Genomic DNA, 8,877 nt, shown 5'->3' on the forward strand with positions numbered 1-8,877 from the left:
AACAGAGACTAACTCTTCGCAGTAGCCAAGCTAACCACGGCAATGGCATTCCTGATGGAAAGTACCAAGCTTCTCGGAGTGAAAGTCTTGGATAAAATTAATGGATGGATCTTTCTATGTTTGGCTTAGTGTAAGGGTTTTATCAGCTCAGGCAGACAATTGCACAGAGAATACCACAGCAACAGAGACTAACTCTTCGCAGTAGCCAAGCTGACCATGGCAATGGCATTTCTGATGGAAAGTACCAAGCTTCTCGGAGTGAAAGTCTTGGAGGAAATTAAGGGACGGTTCTTTCTATGTTTCGCTTAGCTTAAGGGTTTTATCAGCTCAGGCAGACAATCGCACAGAGAATACCACAGCAACAGCTACGACCTCTTCGCAGTAGCCAAGCTAACCATGGCAGTGGCATTTCTGATGGAAAGTACCAAGCTTCTCGGAGTGAAAGTCTTGGATAGAATTAATGGACGGTTCTTTCTATACGTTTTGCTTAGCGTAAGGATTTTTTCAGCTATGGCAGACAATCGCACAGAGAATACCACAGCAACAGAGACTAACTCTTCGCAGTAGCCAAGCTAACCACGGCAATGGCATTTCTGATGTTAAGTACCAAGTTTCTCGGAGTGAAAGTCTTGTATAGAATTAATGGACGGCTCTTTCGATATGTTTCGCTTAGTATAAGGGTTTTATCAGCTCAGACAGACAATCGCACAGAGAATACCACAGCAACAGAGACGAACTCTTCACATTAGCCAAGCTAACCACGGCAATGGCATTTCTGATGGATAGTACCAAGCTTCTCGGAGTGAAAGTTTTGGATAAAATTAATGGACGGCTCTTTCTACATGTTTCGCTTAGCGTTAGGGTTTTATCAGCTCAGGCAGTCAAACGCACAGAGAATACCAGAGCAACAGAGACCAACTCTTCGCAGTAGCCAAGCTAACCACGGCAATGGCATTTCTGACGAAAAGTACCACGCTTCTCGGAGTGAAAGTCTTGGATAAAATTAATGGACGGCTCTTTCTATGTTTCGCTTAATTGAAGGGTTTTATCAGCTCAGGCAGACAATCGCACAGAGAATACCACAGCAAACGAGACTAACTCTTCGCAGTAGTCAAGCTAACCACGGCAATAGTATTTCTGATGTAAAGTACCAAGCTTCTCGGAGTGAAAGTCTTGGATAAAATTAATGGAAGTTTCTTTCTATATTTTTCGGTTAGTGTAAGGGTTTTATCAGCTCAGGCAGACAATCGCACAGAGAATACCACAGCAACAGAGACCAACTCTTTACAGTAGCCAAGCTAACCATGGCAATGGCATTCCTAATGGAAAGTACCAAGCTTCTCAGAGTGAAAGTCTTGGATAACATTAATGGACGTTTCTTTTTATATGTTTCGCTTAGTGTAAGGGTTTTATCAGCTCAGGCAGACAATCGCACAAAGAATACCACAGCAACAGAGACTAAGTCTTCGCAGTAGCCAAGCTAACCGAGACAATGGCATTTCTGATGGAAAGTACCAAGCTTCTCGGAGTGAAAGTCTTGGATAAAATTAATGGACGTTTCTTTCTATATGTTTCGCTTAGTGTAAGGGTTTTATCAGCTCAGGCAGACAATCGCACAGAGAATACCACAGCAACAGAGACTAACTCTTCGCAGTAGCCAAGCTAACCACGGCAATGGCATTTCTGATGGATAATATTGAGCTTCTCGGAGTGAAAGTTAAGGGTTGAATGCCCGGGCCAGCGCGTGTCACCAGAGTGCCTCCGCCAGTGCTGGCTTCGAGATATCCCCAGAATTAGGGTTAGGGATGTGGATAGAGTTTGATGGATTAAGGATACGGTAAATTTGGATGTTTCTTCTTTACAATTCACCTCCCATCTTGATTAGTTTACCCTGCTTTAAGCTTGAAAAGTTATTGGTGGGGTTTAGAGTAATATAAGCTTCTTCTCTTTTTTTTTGAAGTAGTCTGCTATTGCAATTTAATGTTTTTAGGGTAAGGGTTACAACTAAGGTTTAGGTCTGGATAAAACTGGTGGATTTCTGAAATGTTCCCCCTTTTTAACCCCTCAGAATGCGCTCCTTCCTCGAAGCTCCCATACAGGAGCAAAAAAAAAAAAAAAAATGTAGAATAAGCTATCCGTTAATTTTATCCAGTCCTTTCACACCGAGAAGCTCTGTACTTTCCATCAGAAATGCCACCGCAGTAGTTAGCTTGGCAACCGCCAAGACAGTCTCTGTTACTATGGTATTCTTTGTGGGATTAATTCTTAGCAGGAGTCAAGCTAACCATGGCAATGGCATTTCTGATGGGAAATACTGAGTGTCTTGGAGCTTTAGGTTGGTATACAATTAACAGATGGCTCTTTCTACATTTTTAAAGGGTTGGGATAGGTTTAGTATAAGGGTTTTATCTGCACAGGCAGACAGTCTCTGTTGCTGACCATAACCCAACACCAACCCTGACTGAAAAATGTAGAACAAGATGGCTATTTCTACATGTTTCGCTTAGTGTAAGGGTTTTATCAGCTCAGGCAGACAATCGCACAGAGAATACCACAGCAACAGAGACTAACTCTTCGCAGTAGCCAAGCTGACTATGGCAATGGCATTTCTGATGTTAACTACCAAGCTTCTCGGAGTGAAAGTCTTGGAGGAAATTAAGGGACGGCTCTTTCTATGTTTCGCTTGGCTTAAGGGTTTTATCAGCTCAGGCAGACAATCGCACAGAGAATACCACAGCAACAGCGACGACCTCTTCGCAGTAGCCAAGCTAACCATGGCAGTGGCATTTCTGATGGAAAGTACCAAGCTTCTCGGAGTGAAAGTCTTGGATAGAATTAATGGACGGCTCTTTCGATATGTTTCGCTTAGTATAAGGGTTTTATCAGCTCAGACAGACAATCGCACAGAGAATACCACAGCAACAGAGACTAACTCTTCACATTAGCCAAGCTAACCACGGCAATGGCATTTCTGATGGATAGTACCAAGCTTCTCGGAGTGAAAGTTTTGGATAAAATTAATGGACGGCTCTTTCTACATGTTTCGCTTAGCGTTAGGGTTTTATCAGCTCAGGCAGTCAATCGCACAGAGAATACCAGAGCAACAGAGACCAACTCTTCGCAGTAGCCAAGCTAACCACGGCAATGGCATTTCTGACGGAAAGTACCACGCTTCTCGGAGTGAAAGTCTTGGATAAAATTAACGGACGGCTCTTTCTATGTTTCGCTTAGTGTAAGGGTTTTATCAGCTCAGGCAGACAATCGCACAGAGAATACCACAGCAACAGAGACTAACTCTTCGCAGTAGCCAAGCCAACCATGGCAATGGTATTTCTGATGGATAATATTGAGCTTCTCGGAGTGAAAGTTAAGGGTTGAATGCCCGGGCCACCGCGTGTCACCAGAGTGCCTCCGCCAGTGCTGGCTTCGAGATATCCCCAGAATTAGGGTTAGGGATGTGGATAGAGTTTGATGGATTAAGGATACGGTAAATTTGGATGTTTCTTCTTTACAATTCACCTCCCATCTTGATTAGTTTACCCTGCTTTAAGCTTGAAAAGTTATTGGTGGGGTTTAGAGTAATATAAGCTTCTTCTCTTTTTTTTGAAGTAGTCTGCTATTGCAATTTAATGTTTTTAGGGTAAGGGTTAGGACTAAGGTTTAGGTCTGGATAAAACTGGTGGATTTATGAAATGTTCCCCCTTTTTAACCCCTCAGAATGCGCTCCTTCCTCGAAGCTCCCATAAAGGAGCAAAAAAAAAAAAAAAAAAACACCAAATGTAGAATGAGCTATCCGTTAATTTTATCCAGTCCTTTCACACCGAGAAGCTCTGTACTTTCCATCAGAAATGCCACTGCAGTGGTTAGTTTGGCAACCGCCAAGACAGTCTCTGTTACTATGGTATTCTTTGTGGGATTAATTCTTAGGAGGCAAGCTAACCACAGCAATGGCATTTCTGATGGGAAATACTGAGTGTCTTGGAGCTTTAGGTTTGTATACAATTAACAGATGGCTCTTTCTACATTTTAAAGGGTTGGGATAGATTTAGTATAAGGGTTTTATGTGCACAGGAAGACAGTCTCTGTTGCTGACCATAACCCTACACCAATTCTGACTGAAAAATATAGAACAAGATGGCTCTTTCTACATGTTTCGCTTAGAGTATGGGTTTTATCAGCTCAGGCAGACAATCGCACAGAGAATACCACAGCAACAGAGACTAACTCTTCGCAGTAGCCAAGCCAACCATGGCAATGGTATTTCTGATGGATAATATTGAGCTTCTCGGAGTGAAAGTTAAGGGTTGAATGCCCGGGCCACCGCGTGTCACCAGAGTGCCTCCGCCAGTGCTGGCTTCGAGATATCCCCAGAATTAGGGTTAGGGATGTGGATAGAGTTTGATGGATTAAGGATACGGTAAATTTGGATGTTTCTTCTTTACAATTCACCTCCCATCTTGATTAGTTTACTCTGCTTTAAGCTTGAAAAGTTATTGGTGGGGTTTAGAGTAATATAAGCTTCTTCTCTTTTTTTTGAAGTAGTCTGCTATTGCAATTTAATGTTTTTAGGGTAAGGGTTAGGACTAAGGTTTAGGTCTGGATAAAACTGGTGGATTTATGAAATGTTCCCCCTTTTTAACCCCTCAGAATGCGCTCCTTCCTCGAAGCTCCCATAAAGGAGCAAAAAAAAAAAAAAAAAAAACACCAAATGTAGAATGAGCTATCCGTTAATTTTATCCAGTCCTTTCACACCGAGAAGCTCTGTACTTTCCATCAGAAATGCCACTGCAGTGGTTAGTTTGGCAACCGCCAAGACAGTCTCTGTTACTATGGTATTCTTTGTGGGATTAATTCTTAGGAGGCAAGCTAACCACAGCAATGGCATTTCTGATGGGAAATACTGAGTGTCTTGGAGCTTTAGGTTTGTATACAATTAACAGATGGCTCTTTCTACATTTTAAAGGGTTGGGATAGATTTAGTATAAGGGTTTTATGTGCACAGGAAGACAGTCTCTGTTGCTGACCATAACCCTACACCAATTCTGACTGAAAAATATAGAACAAGATGGCTCTTTCTACATGTTTCGCTTAGAGTATGGGTTTTATCAGCTGAGGCAGACAATCGCACAGAGAATACCACAGCAAAAGAGACTAACTCTTCGCAGTAGCCGAGCTAACCACGGCAATGGCATTTCTGATGGAAAGTACCAAGCTTCTCGGAGTGAAAGTCTTGGATAGAATTAATGGACGGTTCTTTCTATGTGTTTTGCTTAGCGTAATGATTTTTTCAGCTATGGCAGACAATCGCACAGAGAATACCACAGCAACAGAGACTAACTCTTCACAGTAGCCAAGCTAACCACGGCAATGGCATTTCTGATGGAAAGTACCAAGCTTCTCGGAGTGAAAGTCTTGGATAGAATTAATGGACGGCTCTTTCGATATGTTTCGCTTAGTATAAGGGTTTTATCAGCTCAGACAGACAATCGCACAGAGAATACCACAGCAACAGAGACCAACTCTTCACATTAGCCAAGCTAACCACGGCAATGGCATTTCTGATGGATAGTACCAAGCTTCTCGGAGTGAAAGTTTTGGATAAAATTAATGGACGGCTCTTTCTACATGTTTCGCTTAGCGTTAGGGTTTTATCAGCTCAGGCAGTCAATCGCACAGAGAATACCAGAGCAACAGAAACCAACTCTTCGCAGTAGCCAAGCTAACCACGGCAATGGCATTTCTGATGGAAAGTACCAAGCTTCTCGGAGTGAAAGTCTTGGATAAAATTAATGGACGGCTCTTTCTATGTTTCGCTGAATTGAAGGGTTTTATCAGTTCAGGCAGGCAATCGCACAAAGAATACCACAGCAAACGAGACTAACTCTTAGCAGTAGCCAAGCTAACAACGGCAATGGCATTTCTGATGGAAAGTACCAAGCTTCTCGGAGTGAAAGTCTTGGATAAAATTAATGGACGTTTCTTTCTATATGTTTCGCTTAGTGTAAGGGTTTTATCAGCTCAGGCAGACAATCGCACAGAGAATACCACAGCAACAGAGACTAACTCTTCGCAGTAGCCAAGCTAACCACGGCAATGGTATTTCTGATGGATAATATTGAGCGTCTCGGAGTGAAAGTTAAGGGTTGAATGCCCGGGACAGCGCGTGTCACCAGAGTGCCTCCGCCAGTGCTGGCTTCGAGATATCCCCAGAATTAGGGTTAGGGATGTGGATAGAGTTTGATGGATTAAGGATACGGTAAATTTGGATGTTTCTTCTTTACAATTCACCTCCCATCTTGATTAGTTTACCCTGCTTTAAGCTTGAAAAGTTATTGGTGGGCTTTAGAGTAATATAAGCTTCTCTTTTTTTTGAAGTAGTCTGCTATTGCAATTTAATGTTTTTAGGGTAAGGGTTAGGACTAAGGTTTAGGTCTGGATACAACTGGTGTATTTATGAAATGTTCCCCCTTTTTAACCCCTCAGAATGCGCTCCTTCCTCGAAGCTCCCATAAAGGAGCAAAAAAAAAAAAAAACCAAATGTAGAATGAGCTATCCGTTAATTTTATCCAGTCCTTTCACACCGAGAAGCTCTGTACTTTCCATCAGAAATGCCACTGCAGTGGTTAGCTTGGCAACCGCCAAGACAGTCTGTTACTATGGTATTCTTTGTGGGATTAATTCTTAGGAGGCAAGCTAACCACAGCAATGGCATTTCTGATGGGAAATACTGAGTGTCTTGGAGCTTTAGGTTTGTATACAATTAACAGATGGCTCTTTCTACATTTTAAAGGGTTGGGATAGATTTAGTATAAGGGTTTTATGTGCACAGGCAGACAGTCTCTGTTGCTTACCATAACCCTACACCAATCCTGACTGAAAAATATAGAACAAGATGGCTCTTTCTACATGTTTCGCTTAGAGTATGGGTTTTATCAGCTGAGGCAGACAATCGCACAGAGAATACCACAGCAAAAGAGACGACCTCTTCGCAGTAGCCGAGCTAACCACGGCAATGGCATTTCTGATGGAAAGTACCAAGCTTCTCGGAGTGAAAGTTTTAGAGAAAATTACTGGACGGCTCTTTCTACATGTTTCGCTTAGGGTTAGGGTTTTATCAGCTCAGGCAGTCAATCGCACAGAGAATACCACAGCAACAGAGACCAACTCTTCGCAGTAACCAAGCTAACCACGGTAAGGGCATTTCAGATTGAAAATACTAGGTTAACTTTATGGTTAGGGTTGAATGCCAGAGCCAACACATGTCAACTGAGCACCTCCGCCAATGCCCAAGTGCTGGATTAGAAATACCCCAAGGATTAGGGTTAGGGGTAGAGTTTGATTGGTTAAGTCCAGGGACAATTTGGGTGTTTATTCGTTACAACTGATCTCCCATTGTCTTATATCTTGATTACTTTATCCCGTTTTAAACTTGAAAAGTTGTTGGTGGGGTTTGAAACGATACAAGTTTTTTTTTTTTTTTTTTTTTTTTTTAATTTAACTTTTCTGCAATTGCAATTTAATGTTTAAAGAGTTAATACTAAGGTTTAGATCAAATTGATAAATTTCTGCACTTTTTTCCTTTTTACCACTCAGAACATGCCCCTTCTCTTGATGCTCCCATGAAAGGAACATTGAACATCATCTAAATGCACAGAGCTTGTGATTAAACCACTTCTCTGTACCCGCTTAGCGCTCAGGAAGAAGCACCCCAGCTCATCATCGTGGGTGGCGGGACTCACTTTAGAAAAACATTTCTCACGATAAAACTAAAGAACTTATCCCCGAAAGTAGGATTAGCTGAACGTAACGGATGGCTCTATATCTTTCGATTAGGGTTGGGGCAAGGGTTTCATCTGCTCTGGCATACAATCCTACAGAGAATACCACAGCAAGACACCAACTCGTCGCAGTAGCCAAGCTAACCACGGCAATGGTATTTCTGACAGAAAGTACTGAGCTTTTCAGAGTAAAAGTTTTGCATAAAATGAACAAAGAGATCTCAAGTGAAACATGTAGAAAGCTAAGGTTTGGGTTAGGGCTTATCTGCTCAGTCAGACAATCCCACAAAAAAAAAATACCACAACAGAGAATAACTCTTAGCAGTAGCCAAGCTATCCATGACAAAGTCATTTCTGATGGAAAATACTGAGTTTTTCCAACTGAAAGGTTTGGATAAAATTAACAGATTGCCCTTTCTACATCTTTCGTTTAGGGATGAGTTAGGCTAAGAGTTTTGTCTGCTCAGGCAAACAATACCACATCAACAGCGACTACCTCGTCGCAGTAGCATTTCTGAACATGAAGTGATAGTTTCAGATGAAATAAACGGACTGGTCTTTCTAGACGTTTCGGTTGGGATAGTGTTAGGGTTTTACCTGCTAAGGCAGAAAATCTTAGAGAATACCACTGCAACAGAGAATAACTTCGATAGACAAGCTAACCACAGTATTGGCATTTCAGATGGAATGTACCGAGCTGCTCGGAATAAAATTAAGGGTTGGGTCGTTCCACATCTTTTGGTTAGAGTAAAGTTACGGTAAGGATTTTACCTGCTCAGGCAGACAATCCCACAGCGACAGAGACCAACTTCGTAGTAGCCAAGCTAACTACAGCAATGGCATTCCTGATGGGAAGTACCAAGATTCTCGGAGTGAAAGTTTTGGATAACATTAATGGACAGCTCTTTCTACATATTTCGCTTAGTGTAAGGGTTTTATAAGCTCAGACAGACAATCGCACAGAGAATACCACAGCAACAGAGACTAACTCTTCGTAGTAGCCAAGCTAACTATGGCAATCCTGATGGAAAGTATCAAGTTTCTTGCAGTGAAATTAATGAACGGCTATTCTACATATGTTACTTATAGTAAGGGTTTT

The 8,877-nt window shown here is 42.0% G+C and overlaps 1 non-coding gene across 1 annotated transcript; it reads right to left on the reverse strand.

The window, feature by feature from the left end:
- Nucleotides 1–7,584: 7,584 nt before the first annotated feature.
- On the reverse strand, nt 7,585–7,797 carry LOC130131188 (small nucleolar RNA U3). Its single transcript, XR_008812348.1, has one exon. It is a non-coding gene; the product is annotated as a small nucleolar RNA U3 (small nucleolar RNA).
- Between the last annotated feature and the right edge of the window lie 1,080 nt (nt 7,798–8,877).

The sequence above is a fragment of the Lampris incognitus genome, chromosome 20 (assembly GCF_029633865.1).
Source record: "Lampris incognitus isolate fLamInc1 chromosome 20, fLamInc1.hap2, whole genome shotgun sequence".
Taxonomy (NCBI): domain Eukaryota; kingdom Metazoa; phylum Chordata; class Actinopteri; order Lampriformes; family Lampridae; genus Lampris; species Lampris incognitus.